Source organism: Aedes albopictus, chromosome 3 (assembly GCF_035046485.1).
Source record: "Aedes albopictus strain Foshan chromosome 3, AalbF5, whole genome shotgun sequence".
Taxonomy (NCBI): Eukaryota; Metazoa; Arthropoda; class Insecta; order Diptera; family Culicidae; genus Aedes; species Aedes albopictus.
The window spans coordinates 429,516,758-429,531,101 of record NC_085138.1 but is presented as its reverse complement, the minus strand read 5'-3'; the positions used below and the strand labels follow the sequence as shown (position 1 = coordinate 429,531,101).

At 40.6% G+C, this 14,344-nt stretch overlaps 1 protein-coding gene across 6 annotated transcripts in view; it reads left to right on the top strand.

The window, feature by feature from the left end:
• Positions 1 to 431: 431 nt before the first annotated feature.
• LOC109621445 (sarcolemmal membrane-associated protein) overlaps positions 432 to 14,344 on the top strand; it is a 71,132-nt gene continuing 57,219 nt past the window's right edge. The window contains exons 1-2 of one of the 6 annotated variants that reach the window (XM_029875859.2): positions 432 to 674; positions 1,343 to 1,855. The gene's annotated coding sequence lies outside the window, so the exon portion shown is untranslated. Of the gene's footprint in view, positions 919 to 1,342; positions 1,856 to 14,344 lie in introns of all 6 variants that reach the window. The other 5 variants (XM_029875858.2, XM_029875855.2, XM_029875857.2 and 2 more) reach the window with 5 other exon arrangements.

The window sequence follows — 14,344 nt, the reverse complement described above, 5'->3', positions numbered from 1 at the left end:
AAAAGTAGTTGAAAAGCTTACCATTACATTACAATAATTCAGGCCAAACATGTCTAAAGGTCCAATCTGCAGAAGAGAGGCTCTCTTTGGTTTCCCTCTCTTTCGTTAATATCTCAGCTGTTCATTTGAATTATGATTATCTCCTTGCATAGAACGATGGTCAAATCAATCGTCTTTTGATGTGTACTGCAAAAGTAGTTGAAAAGCTTACCATTACATTACAATAATTGAAAGAGAAAGCGAATAAAGAGAGCCTCTCAAATGCAGATAGGACCTATTGAAATGTTCGGCCTGAATTGAAAGAGAAAGCGAATAAAGAGAGCCTCTCAAATGCAGATAGGACCTATTGAAATGTTCGGCCTGATTTTCTTGATTGAGAACTGTCAAAATCGAAGCAAAAAAAATCCATCACCACCACAACCGCACCATCAGTGTAAAAAAATCGTCTTTCTCTTGCGCGAGTGGTGATTGCGTGTAAAATTTGTAAAACAAACCCATCAGCGTATTCGATCGAAGCGGAGCAGAATATCATTTTAGTGCAGTTGTGTGGTGGCAGGCTGTGAAGTGCATAAAAAAGTATCCTCTACCAGCAACAGCGAGTGTTGAACGGAACGGAATAAGCAGAGCAGTGGAAGTGGAAGCATCAGCTTTTCAAGCCAGCCATCAGAGCCAGAGTTCGTATTCTCGCAGTCCGTGCGCCTCTTCTGCGTGGTAGAAGTGATTGTCTTTTTGTTTTCGATCCGACGACGATTCAACTCGAGAGCCCAGACAGCCAAAGCTGTGGCACCATTATTAATCTTTATTGTAGTGGGCAGAAAGTGGAGAAAAAAGTGAAAATTTCTAGTGCTTCTGGTTTGTAACAAGTGGATTGCTTACGGGTTCTGGTAAAAATAGTTCCGAGGGGCGAGGAAGTTTAAGGTGAAGTTTTTCAATGGCCGAATTTGGGTGCTTTCTGCTGTCGTAATCGATCGCGTTCGACTTTATTCATTTTACGGCGGGGCGGAGGATTCATCCGGATGCTCCGTGTGTGATATTTTCTGTGAAATTGCCGTTCGGAGCGATTGCGAAACCACCAGCGAAGCTCTTCCCGAAAAAGGCATTCGAGGGACTCGGGTCTCGAAGCTGTCTGTCAAACGCCAGGAGAAAGGGAAAAGTGGTTTAATGGTTGAAGAGCTACGGCAAGCTTGACAGAAAAGGAAAAATTCTACGCCCTGGGGCATTGAACGGATGAAAATTTTCGTTTCCGTTCTGCACTTGAAAGTGGATTAGGAAGTGTGTTGATCTGTTCCGATTTGACACTGTCAAGTAGACAGCATCCTTGATTTTCTTTTTTCATTCCCAGTAGGCAACGACGACGGCGAGTGGTTTCCCAGGTGAAGAAAGTGAAAATTATTGTGCTTGAAGAAAAAAGAGCAAGTTCCGTCAAATGAGTGATGAAAGCTTTATATTCGGCGGAATTTGATAGTGGAAAAAAGTTCAACTGCATCACCGGAAGCATCTTATTAGAAGTCCAATTTATCTCCCACCGTGCTGTACTATGATATCAAACGAAATTGTCCGTTCGTGATTTTGCGGTAGCTCTGGGCATTTTGAATGAGCAGGAAAAATCATTGCCTTGACGACGAGCCATCCGCATCCGTCGCCTCCTACGTGTTGGATGTCCGCTTTTTTGCTGCTGTCAGTTTTTGATGTAAACATTCAAGCGAGCGAATCGTCCTGTGGAGGAGGTTGACCACAGCCCCGACAGAACAAAACGGAAAGGATTACCAGTGTGTGTGGAACGAGATTGTGACGCAAGGTCGGACCAGAAGCAACCACCACCCACCCCACCGATCGATCGCACTGATCAGTTCAGGTGAGTGGCTTGGCATCAATATTCTATTTCTTCAGGGTTATGGAAATTTTTCAAAATTTTGTGCAATTTTATCTTATCTATATTAAAATACCTTCTAAATGTATGGAAAAATCAATCAAAAAATTTCAATTTCTCTATATTATGCCTCATAAACCTCCTTTGGGTGAAAATTAACATAACAAAACAAAAGCTATCCAAATGGGACGTTTCGTTCGCGAGTTATGCGAGGTCCCACGTATGTTACTGTATTCATATGTATATTTATTTATCTAGGATGCGGGACCACTTGGATAAGGAGTCCTATTTCTGGCACTTTTCCGCTATAGCTCACTCATTTTCATACCAATTGACTGGAAGTTTTGAATATGGTCAGATACGATACGTATCTCATCGTGTACAAAACATTAAGTCTCGGATACTTATTTAAAACGACGTATCGACGGGTTTGCGTGTATTATACGTCGTTTTGAAAAAGTAGTATCCGAGAAATAAATTAGTGTAAAATTAACTGAGCTCCCAAGTGGTCCCACATCCCACTGTCAACTTTCCCCATCTCGATATCCAAGGGACCATCGAGTTATAGAGCATACGGCTAAACATTGTCACGACCAAAAATCTTGAAATTTTTGTTTTGTTGGCATTGGCGTAGCTAGCCTTTTCTTTTTTCTAACTCACTGTTTTCTAACTAACTGTTTCCTTGTCCTTAATGATACTGTACTGTAATAGGATCCCGTAATTTTGAAAATAAACTATTAAACTATTAAACTCAACACCGCTAGCCATGATGGTCTCCAATAGCGGAAGGTCCGAAAGAGCTTGAAACTATTGAGAAATCATCATGTCTACAGGTCGTAAGCCCTGATAAAGTGTGGAACGTTTTGATGGCTGTGATCCCTGACCATCATGTCAAAACCCAGGGATACCCAAGTGACCATACTGTTAGGGTGTAGGGGTTGCATGTGTGAGGCGCATATATTGACAGGCATTGCTATGGACCGTTAGGGCTGAGTAGGGTCGAGGATGGATCTACGATTGCTGAATTATACTGAAAAGTCGTGATTCAGCAGTGGTGGCACCGCTTTCCGCTTTTGTTCGGCCTTGGTGGTTTGTGTGGGGTGGTGCGTGTCGGTGTGTGTGTGCTTTGTGCGTGCGGTGCTTACGGCTTCAGCAGGGTGGTTACTTGGGTAGCGTGGGATAATTAGGTTTGGGACTGAGGAGCCCGCGTCGTTGATAAGGCCGACATCATTGAGTGCTCAGTATTGGCGGTTGTATTGGTGACGATTTCTTCAGCCTTAAGATCTCATTTATACCACGCACAGATTTTTGGGAAGAGGGAGTACTTTGTAATGCAAGAGAGGGATTTAAACTCTGCGTTACGGGTTGGGCGAGGTCATGCAGATAGACTCAACCCAGGTGACCGTGCGGCTCGGACAGTGATGCATGAATGAGTGCGGTGTGGGTGAGGTGCGCTGCCCTGTGAGTGCAGTTGAGTCCGGGTTGGAGTGGAAAGAGACCCTTCTCTACTCTAGGTCGGTTTCGGTTGTACGGGCGTGGTAGTGTTTGTCTTATTTGTGCCGTGATGTGCGTGATTTGCGGCTCGAGCTGCGTGGTTACTTGGGAAGTATTGTGCTCTGTAATCTAGATTTTGGTTTTAAGGTGAAGCTAAGGCTGGGCTGTGCCTCGGATTTGTTGGGCGCAGGTCGGGAGAGCTGGTGGCAGTTTGTGCTGGGGGGTTTACTCGATTGGTTATTCACTGATGGTGGCCAGTCGATCGACTTATCGGCGCTGCCTGTCATTTGGTTCTTGGGGTTTGTGCTCTCGAGGTTCGGGGCGTTGCTTCGTTGTATCTTCGCTTTAATACTAATATTCCTTGTTTGATTTAACTGACTGTTTTTTTACAGGCGTTTAACTCATTCTATTTCATAGATTGCCAAATTTAAGGGTAATGGTTCAATAGGGTGTTAGCTATCAGAGTGGATTAGAACGAGTTGGCGCCTACAATACACCAACACTGACACACACACTCCAATACTTACACGCACACATGCACCTACAACTAGCTGTAAAAGACCAGTGGGCGGGACAATGGTGCCTACCCAACAGTTGTAGGTGGGGTGTTTGGCTTAGCTACATGACTTGGTCCGGCAAGCCCATAAACATCAATTGGTAGACGTATTGCCTAGTGAAAAGACAACGCAGATGGGCGAAAGCCAGGGGATGCGTTGATAATAGCAGAATAGCAGAATAGCAGAATAGCAGAATAAACTATTAAACTATTAAACTCAATAAGAGACGAACCAGCCAAGGGCTGAAAGTCTCTGAAATAAAGACAAATCAATCAATTCTCACTCACTCTCCTAAACAAACAAGAGAAAAAGAAGGATGAAAGAGGGGGCACTGGCCCCCTATTGCATTCCGCTCTTTCTCGTGTTTATTTAGGAGAGTGAGTAAGAAAAAAGAAAAAGCTAGCTACGCCAATGTTTGTTGGTCATTCTATCAGTATTTTGAGCTATTATATAAACATTGTACAGGTATGTCCCGCTTTTGTCACTTTTCGATCCTTAATGAATATCTCATGAGAATTTCTCCAGGAAATACTTTAGAAATTCCTGCAGGAAATTTAGGAGTTTGAACTGATAGCAATTAGTTTCTTTGTGGATTTTTTCCACGAACTCTTGAACGATTCACAGAAAAAAAAACACTAGAATAATCCTGAAGCTTTCCCCCAAGGAACTCTTGGAGGATTTCTTGAAAGAACTTCACTGCAGGGTTTCTAGTTTGAACTTATGAAGAATTTCCACAAGGATTCCCAGAAATAAGTCCCAGCAAGTAACACCAACACAAGTAACACTCCTGGAGGATTTTAAGAATAAGCTCCCAAGTACTCTAGGAGGAACCGCAGTAATGTCGTTTTCGTTTTCGCGGCGGTGCTACACCGCTTCGTGCTACACTTTTCGCTGAATAAACGAACATTTTCGGTGCAGTTGCATTGGTGTGCGTGTATAAACACCAAAATATTGACAACTTTGCAAACGCTGATTGGTGGACACGGTGTGCACCAGCTACACTCCCGATTTTTTGAGTGCTACACTATCCTGCGTGGTGCAGAAAAAGTGCTGCACCGGTGTAGCACGGAAATCAAATACGAACATTTTCGGTGCAAAAGTGCTACACCGGTGTAGCTCCACCGGAAAAACGACATAAGAAACTATGGAGAAATTTTATAGACGAATAAAAATAGAATCCAGAAAAATCTCTTAAAAATATTCAAAATCTAAGTTCCAGAAGAAGATCCCTGGGCTTGAATTATATCTTCCAGGAAGCTTTGATTTTGGGCATGTGGCCGATGTGCTTTGCAGTAATGATTGGAATAGCTGAATGTATAAGCAATGGCAAACAGTTCTGTAAAAATCAGATCTTCAAGGCATCTGATATAGTTATACTGACCATGCTGCTGCCTAGTATATCGAACATTTGTCGAAGTCATTTATGTGTCGGGAAAATATAATTCCAAGTTGGTGAGAATATTACAAACTGAGGGAGGGTAATAGGCCCAGTCAGACCCCTGAATGGGCAATGTGGGTTAGTGTGTGGGAATGCCATTGAAGGTTTGTAATATTCTCCGAGGCTTTCGAAATCCAACAGGGCGCGTCCCCGGGTTGCGGATAGGGGGAAAAGGGAGATTTTTCGCATTTGTACTGTAATAAGCCAATGTGATATTATCTTTGATGCTGTTGCGTGTCATTGCCGGTGCGCATGGATATGTATGGAGAAAACGTGTCATGATTTACAAAAGTGCAGATAACTTTTGATAGGAAAAAGATACATCTCTAAATTTTTGATATGTTGTGTAAAAATGTCCCAGCTTTCGATTGACGCAAGAAATTTGAAAATCGGTGGTTGCCAACATGGTGAAAAAAATGTTTTGGTACATAAATTCAAGATGGCGGCCGAAATCAATATGGCCGACCAAACTTTTTATAACAGCAAAGAGTACCTCTATCTTTTCTCTTTCCAACAACCTATAGTTTTAAAGTGGTTTCTGGCGAAACTTTCGAGTTATAACGGTTTAAATGAGCCAACAATTGACCAAAATCGAGGGGTTCGCCAAAATGCTTGTGGCTCTAACTAACGGGGGGTCCACCAATTTGATTAACCAAATGCATTTTCCTTACTTTTTTGGGGAGGACTTTTAGAAAATCGCCACCTTAAACATTTTTGAAGACATGGTGTAAATAGTGGGACGGTCTCAGCGAGAGTTACCCACTACAAGACCACGGGGGGGGGGGGGATAATATATTTTCCGGAACTGAAGGGACATTTTTTCCGGGATGACTGGCGAGTCGGAGAGGGTAGGAGTGTCCGTTTGTTATAATTGACAAAATAAACAATCGGGCACTTTTGATTTCTGTGACTTGCTTGGCATTTTGTGGATTATTGTTTTTCTTTTGGTTTTAGAAGGTATGCGATTCACTATTGAGCCTTAAAATTATTTTGCATCTGAATAGCATTGATATTGTCAAGTCTGTACCAACACCCTAATCCCACACCAAAATACCCTTTTCCTATCCCATGGCGTTTATGTGGTCGGCAAAGACTATTCAGCCATTACCCCTCCTTATCATCGGCTTTGGACTGACTTGCGCTCTCATTGCCCCACCAAATGCTGCAAAATGAAATGAAACGGCAGGCAATGAAAACCCTTCAATTATTAACTGTGGAAATGCTCAAAGAACACTAAGTTGAACAGAGGCAGGCCAACTTCCAGTGAGAACGTCGAGTAATAAAGAAGAAGAAGAAGAAACATCAATTTAAAAAATCTAAATTTCTTCATCTTATGCCTCATAAACCTCCCTTAAATGCGAAAATCGAACTAATAAACATATCATTACAACAAACAGGGCGCTTCGTTCGCGTGAACCTTGCGTTCCACGTACGCCACTACTGTATTCATAGATATTTATGTAGGATGCGGAATCATTAGGGCAGGGGGTTCTATTTTGGGCACTATTCCGCTATAGGTCAGTCAATTTCATACAAGTTGACTTATTTTTTTTGTATTGACCAATCCAAATGCCTGTGTAGTAGTGCCTTGTGTCCAAATTCCCCGTGTTAAGAATTTGTAAGAACTTTGTAAACAGCTTTTGTTCTCCCGTATATGGATAGACTTGCAGTAGGTTTCGTGAGATAAAATTTAGAGATCTCAATATGGCTAGATGCGGTCCCTACATATATCATCGTGTACAAAAAATTAAATCGATTCGAGTAAAATTGATTGAGTTATAGCGACTAAGTGGTCCCACACACTACTGTCAACCAGAGATGGAAAATGATGAAGATTGCAGCTGTGCAGACACAAATCAAAACAAATCTACTCGTGAACAACAGAGGCCCGAGAATACTCGCACTTCTTTATTCGTGAGTATACGAAGCTGGCAAGCACTCACCTGTGATTCGCAAAGGTTCTCTGAGTGTTTTGCATTTTGACGAAAAGCGCCTTTTCTTTCACAACTGGCAGTGCTGCTTTTCAGGAACAATGAAGCGTAAAACATTAGTGTATGATGGATAATCTCTGGATTTGCTATTATAATCACACTCAAATGCACTTCCTGCACCTACACTAGTTCTTAACGAATAAAAACTCATGGGTGTTTTTGTTGTCGTTTTGCTTCTTACTCACGAAGCAGACGGGTGCGAATAAACTCACACACTGTTTACTCTCGGAAACGTGAGTAAGCATTGTTCCCGGCTGTTAGAGCCCGTATGATGTTGATCATCAATATTGTCTATCCGGTTGGAATCAAGACATACATTCAATCAAAAGTTGCCTGTTTAAAAGACATTGACACAAGACGACCGAGCCCGTTGGTGGTTACATATCAACTCACTTTATTCCATTTCGTTGTGATCTCTTAGACCTAATATAGAGGCTTGCAGCAAAAACCTAACCTAAACGAATTCTCATACGATTTGTAAACATTGCCCTCAAATTTTTTTTTGCGGGCAAGGACGGCTTTATGGACCGACGCCGAAGGTAGGAAAGAGAAGGAGACAATGATGACGTCAGCGTGCAAGCGCTCATAACATTTACTCTCACGCATTATCTCTATTCTCTCAAAACCCATGTAGTGGGTTTATGTATTTTACCGAGTGCAGTTGTACTGACACTACAGAGTACTAACAGGTGACCCCTAATCTATGGTGTGATGCGGCTATATGCTTACCGTGCCAAGGAATGAATGGCTAGAGGGGTCTAATAAAAACCTAACTGCTAACGGAGCCTGTGGAGTACCAGGGCGCCTTCCACAGTATTTTGCCCTTACTGGGCTAACCGGAGCAATGGCGCAGTGGACCTAATTTGTCTCCGGGATAAATCGGCAACTTAAGTCTCAATTCCGAGGCTTAATAAAAGTGGGTAAATGCATATCTTCATGAACGGAATCAAGTTTGTACAGGTAAACCTTAATCACTCAAAAGGTGCTTCTGCTGTGTTGAGTCGAAGGTTTAAAAAAGAAGGACTGGAAGTGGCGCTTATTCAAGAGCCATGGTCCAATAAACGAAGGATTTTTGGGGTTCTGACACAAAATAGTAAACTATTCTATGACTAGCTGACCCGACGTGGCTAGCCACGTTAGCTAGAAAAAGATTGTTTTTAAAATTCCACTTCTTCAATGGAACTGTTTTCGAGACCATTCCAGAATCTCTCTCAAAAAATGCTTCTCTCTTGAACGTTTATTGAATTCTGATTTTCCAGAACTTTTCAGAAGGTCCATTTCACATTTTTTTTCTTGAACATTGACAAACTCCCCGAACATAATCGGCATTAAAAAATTTGTTCCTGAAAATTCCAGAAGGTTAGTTTTCTTATTCTTGCTGCAACATTCAGTAACTTCTGGAAAGTACCTGGGAAGTTTAATGTTCCAAAATATTCTAGAGATTTTTTTCTGTTTTCATTTGGAATGCTCAGAAGCTTCCAGAAATTTCTCAAACATTTTATGAATATGGTTGTTCCAGAACCTTCTTAAAGGGTATTTTTCATTCTTTCTGGAACGTTCACAAACTCTCAGACTCTTTTCGTAAATTTAAAAAAGTTTGCAGAAGGTCTTTGTCTTGTTTTTGTCCAGTAACTTCTCGAAAGTTCCAAGAATTATGATCTAGAACATTTTCGTAGATTATTATTCTTCTTTCTGAAACATTCTGTAATCTCTAAAAAGGTCTCGAAATTTAATGAATTTTGGTGTTCCAGAACATTTTAGAAGGCCCTTTACTTCATTCTTGGACTTTCATCAACTTCCAGAAAGTTCTTGAAATTAAGAATGAAAAGTGTACAGAGCATTCCAGAAGGTTCTTCTCCTTTCTCTGATTGAAATGTTCAGTAACGCACAGAAAGTTTTCGATATTTGAGGAAGTATGATATCCAGAATATCTCAGATGATTGTTTTACTTTTGTAACGTTCAGTATCTTTCAAAAGGTTTCTGGAAATTTTATGGATTTTTATGTTCCAGAACATTCTAGAAGGTTCTTTTTTGGTTCCTTGCTCGTTCCCTTACGTCCATAATATTTTCCCAATATAATAAAGTTTCATGCTCTAGAACATTCTAGAAGGTTCTTTTCTAAAACGTTTAACAACTTAGAAGTGGTTATTAGAAGCCGAAGTTCTCAGTTAATAACTGAGCTCATAGGCACTAAGCTGAGAAGCAGGGTTTGTCCCAGTTGGGACGTTACGTCAAAAAAAGGTGTTCCATAATGCTGCAGAAGGTTCTTCTTCTTCTTCTTCTTCTTTCTGAAGCGTCCAGAAACTTCAAGAGGATTCTCGAAAATTTAAGAAGTTCCATATTTTAGAGCATTCCAGAACGTTATTTATTTTCTAGAACTTCCAGAAAGTTCTTGGAATTTTTAGAATATTGATGTTCCAGAACATTCCAGAAGGTTCTTCTTATTATTTCTAGAAAGTCAAAAAACATTAAGAATGTTCTCGTACCTTTTAGAAATTTGATACAACTATGGTGAAACATTTCAATGAAACATTTCAGAGCGTGACGGAAGGACAGACAACTCTGGGCTTTTATATATATGATGAGCAACAAGATTCTCCCAGAACTGCTGTCTTAGTACGTAAAACGTTAAAATGCTATCCTATTACAGAGTTTATCAGAAGGGACATTGTTGCTATCAAGGGTACCAACCACTAGGAGTAAAAATGAGATCGCTGGTGGCTTCAGCATACTTTCCTGGTGATGTTCCTGAGATCGCATCATTTGTTCAATACTGTAAAGAAAACAATAAATCGTTTATCATTGGCTCTGACTCCAATGCGCATTACACGGTTTGGAGTAGTACGGATATTAACAGTCGAGGTGAGTCACTAGAGTATCTGTCTTCCAACAATATAGACATTTGCAATAATGGTGATAAACCTACTTTCTCAAATACAATCAGACAAGAGGTCTTGAATGTAACACTTTGCAATGCTACAATCTTTGACAAGATCACAAACTGGCACGTGTCAGATGGGATTTTTCTATTTCTCTGATCATAAACACATAATCTGCGATTGGAGTGGTGGCGATTATTCAAGAACCGCATTTAGAAATTCCAGAAAGACAAACATGGATCAACATGTAGAATTGTTCATTTCGCATTCATTTACAATGGGCGAAACTATCGATTCAACCCAAAAGTTAGAATATCGAGAAAACCGACCGACCAACGAAAATAGTCGCGTGCTTCTCAAGATGCATCCGAAAGCATATACAGTGTATATTATACACCAATTCAAGCATAATTTTTCAAACCGACGTATCTAACTTTTTCACTGGTCTGAGTAAATTCATGGTCAATGTTGACGACCATTTCACTAAAATAGTTTTTTATATAAAAAGACTTTTCATAAGTTTTTTCGTGCTTTACATCACCAGGGATATAGCATGCACTAGGTAAGAAACAAAACCTACTCATTCCATATCATTTTCACAATAAATTTTGACAAAAATACACATACACCGGGTTGGTTAGAGATACGTCATACGCTTTTGTATGGTGCCAGTTTGGTGTATCTGTTACTTTGGATTTTGGCTAGATACGTCGTTTTGTTTTCTCATATATCAAAACGGTGTATCTATCAGCAAAGTTGTAAACATCAAAATAGGACGAGCTTGGTGGTCTAGTGGCTACCGCTTCTGATTCATATGCAGAAGGTCCTGGGTTCAATCCCTGGCTCGTCCCTTTCCTCCTACTTTGTATCTTCCTATCTACTTTCTCTCTCACTCTCTCTCTCCTACATATACATCTCATGTATATTTGTATGTTCGTAGCGATCGCTAGAACCAGAAACGGATTGAAAGAAAACCGTTCCCCTTCCTTCCAACTTTCATCACAGCACAGTGTCAATCTATCATATAACGCCTACAACTTATGCAACCAAGCGGACTGTGCCGCTTCACAGTAATCTTCACACAATCTATCGCTTTACGCCTGGCACCCTTGCACCAATGCATGATCCATGTGCCAAAAATAAACATTTCCCACCAACACACCAACATCCGCATGACCTTGTGCAGGCGCAGAGGATTCAACGGCCTGATGTGGGCAAGCGATTGCAATCATCACTTCCCTCCCCTTCCCCATTGACCTGCAACCTGACGCAGCAAGCGCCATTGTCGCCAAAAAATACAAGACCAGCAACGCTCACACACTGAAGATGCCTGTTAGTCCCAAGCAGCTATCTCATTGGTTCCTTGTGTGAGTGTAGCTGATCTGGCGATACTGGAGTAGCAACTGCGGGCGGTCAATCAAGCTCAAGCTCAAGCTCAAGCAAAGTTGTAAACATCAAAATAGTTAGATACGTCGTTTCGAAAAAAATGTATCATTCACTGGATTTATACTGTGCTTGCAAAAACAGAAATCACCTCTGAGCCGGGAAGTGATTCTATAACAGTAAGGGCAACGAAGGGTTGCCCTCAAGGAGGAGTCCTCTCACCACTAATGTGGTCTTCAACTAAGGGCGATCTTCTAAGAAACTTGAAGGAAAGAGGGTTCGAATTTGTGGGCTTTGCTGATGATATAGTCATTATAGTGAGAGGAAAGTATGACGAAACTGTTTCGCAAAGAATGCAAAGGGCCCTAAACTATACACACTCATGGTGTATTAAGAAGAGCCTTAGCATCAACCCGTCAAAAGTCGTCATTGTCCCTTTCACTAGGAGAGGGAAGATGAACCTAAGAGCTTTTCGGCTTAGAGGGATACAAATTCATCCTAGTGATCGAGTCAAATACTTAGGTTTGATTCTGGATGCTAAACTGAACTGGAATGCTCTGGTGTGAGTCCGTGATCGGAGGGCAACAAGTGTGTTTTGGTTATGCTCCAAAACTATTGGCAGAAAGTGGGACTTGAAACAAAAAATGATAATGTGGAGTTATACTGCCATAATCCGCCCAAAAGTGGCGTATGCTTCGTTTGTCTGGTGGCCAAAAAACAAAAGAGGCTACCACGCAATCAAAGCTTGCGAAAAATCAACGTCTTTCGTTGATTATGTTACAGGAGCGATGCGCAGCACTCCATCAAAAGCTTTAGATGCGATTCTCAATCTGCTACCTTTGCACGAGTACGTGCAATTAGAAGCAGAAAAGAAATGGCTGAGACTTAAACGAGTTGAAAAGTTTATGCCAGGTGATCTTGTTGGTCACCTGAGCATTTCACAATACTTCCAAAATAGGCCAGTAATGAAAATGATGAAAGACTGGATGAAACCTGTGGAGAACTATGATCTTCCCTACAAGTTGCACGAAACTACTCGCGCAGATTGGGAGGTCGGAGGTCCCACTGTTCGTCAAGGATCAATCAGATTCTATACAGATGGTTCAAAAGTTGGAATAAAAACGGGAGCAGGACTTTATGGCCCTGGAATACAAATTTCAGTGGCGATGGGATACTATCCTACGGTGTTTCAAGCAGAGAATGTTGCTATTTTGAAATACGCAAATATCTGCCTTAAGAGAGATAGCCAAGCTGCACTAAAAGCTTTGTGCGCTTACAAATGTACTTCAAAACTTGCCTGGGAATGCCTTCTTTCACTGCGCAGGTTGTGCAAAAGGAACTCAGTAAATGTATTTAGGGTTCTAGGTCACTGTGGCACTGAAGGGAATGAAGCAGACGAGCTTGTTAAAAGTGGTTCCAATTTACAGTTTGCTGACCCAGAACCATTCTGTGGTATATCAAACTGTACAATAAAAATTGACCTGAAATGCTGGCCTGAGCAGTGGGTGATATCCAATTGGGTGAATGTCAAAAATTGTAATCAGTCAAAACGATTGATTACACCGAATGCTTATAAAACCAAAAAGCTCTTAGAGCTCAACAAGTGAGCTCTAATTCCATTGCAACGGACTGGGAGACGACGCGTCGTGGCAGTAGCTGATTACTTGACATATGGTAATTAGCTAGCAAAACGGGACATGCCACAAAAGTTCAACTTATTGGACGCAGTGGCTTAATTTCCACAACAAAGCTATGTGTTGGCTTTTCACTCGCGAATTGATTCATGATGAGAACAATTCCGTCACTGCTGTTAACTCTCACATCTCGATATCCAAGGGACCAAACACATTCTCACGAGCAAAAATCTCGAAATTAATGTTTCGTTGGTCATTCTATCAGTATTCCGCATTCAATAATTTAACTTTATAAAATAATATAAAAATGAACATTGTTCGAAAAGTGATTATATTAAACTTATAAGCTGTGTCTCGAGTTAGCAAACATTGAGAAAAAATTAAGTAGAGTCTCTCTACCTGGTGTTTCTTACTGCACTTGTATTTTATGTGCATGCAAAATGATATGAACATCTACACGGTGTTCAATAAGTTCGGATACACCATATAACTTGAATTAATTTCACATCTGTTTTTCAGTTTTTCAAAGTAAATGTATTTATTGAAAGGTCATATAACACTGATCCAATATAGCATATGGTTTTGAATAAAGTCTTTTTCTACTTTTTTTTTATAAGCCTTAGATGTATCTAAATTTTGTTAGCTCCGGCACGCTGGAATAATTTTCGATAAGTTACTCAAGCTACAGAAGTCTAAAACGTTGGCTTTTGAGTTTACATCTCACTATACTAAATTAAAATAACTAAATTAATAGACAAAAGCTTTACACTGCTATTTCAGTGATGATATGGTGATAAATTTGCAAGTTTAGTCAAAATGTGCTTAAATCTATGAAAAATGCATAAATACATTTAGGGGATTCACTTAACAGCGTAAACTGATTGAACTGATTAAACGTCGCGATCACCAAGGCAATCTTTGATTATTTCATTCGCAAAATCATGAAACATTTCAAATAAGCAGAAAATCATGGCTTACGTAGCAATTTAATCTGTTTAGTGAGTATCCCTATTATATAAAGCCAATTTTGGTTCTAATTTGCCACAATATAGATATAATCAAGTTTTGGAAAAGATAATCATGGATTAAACTGAGAT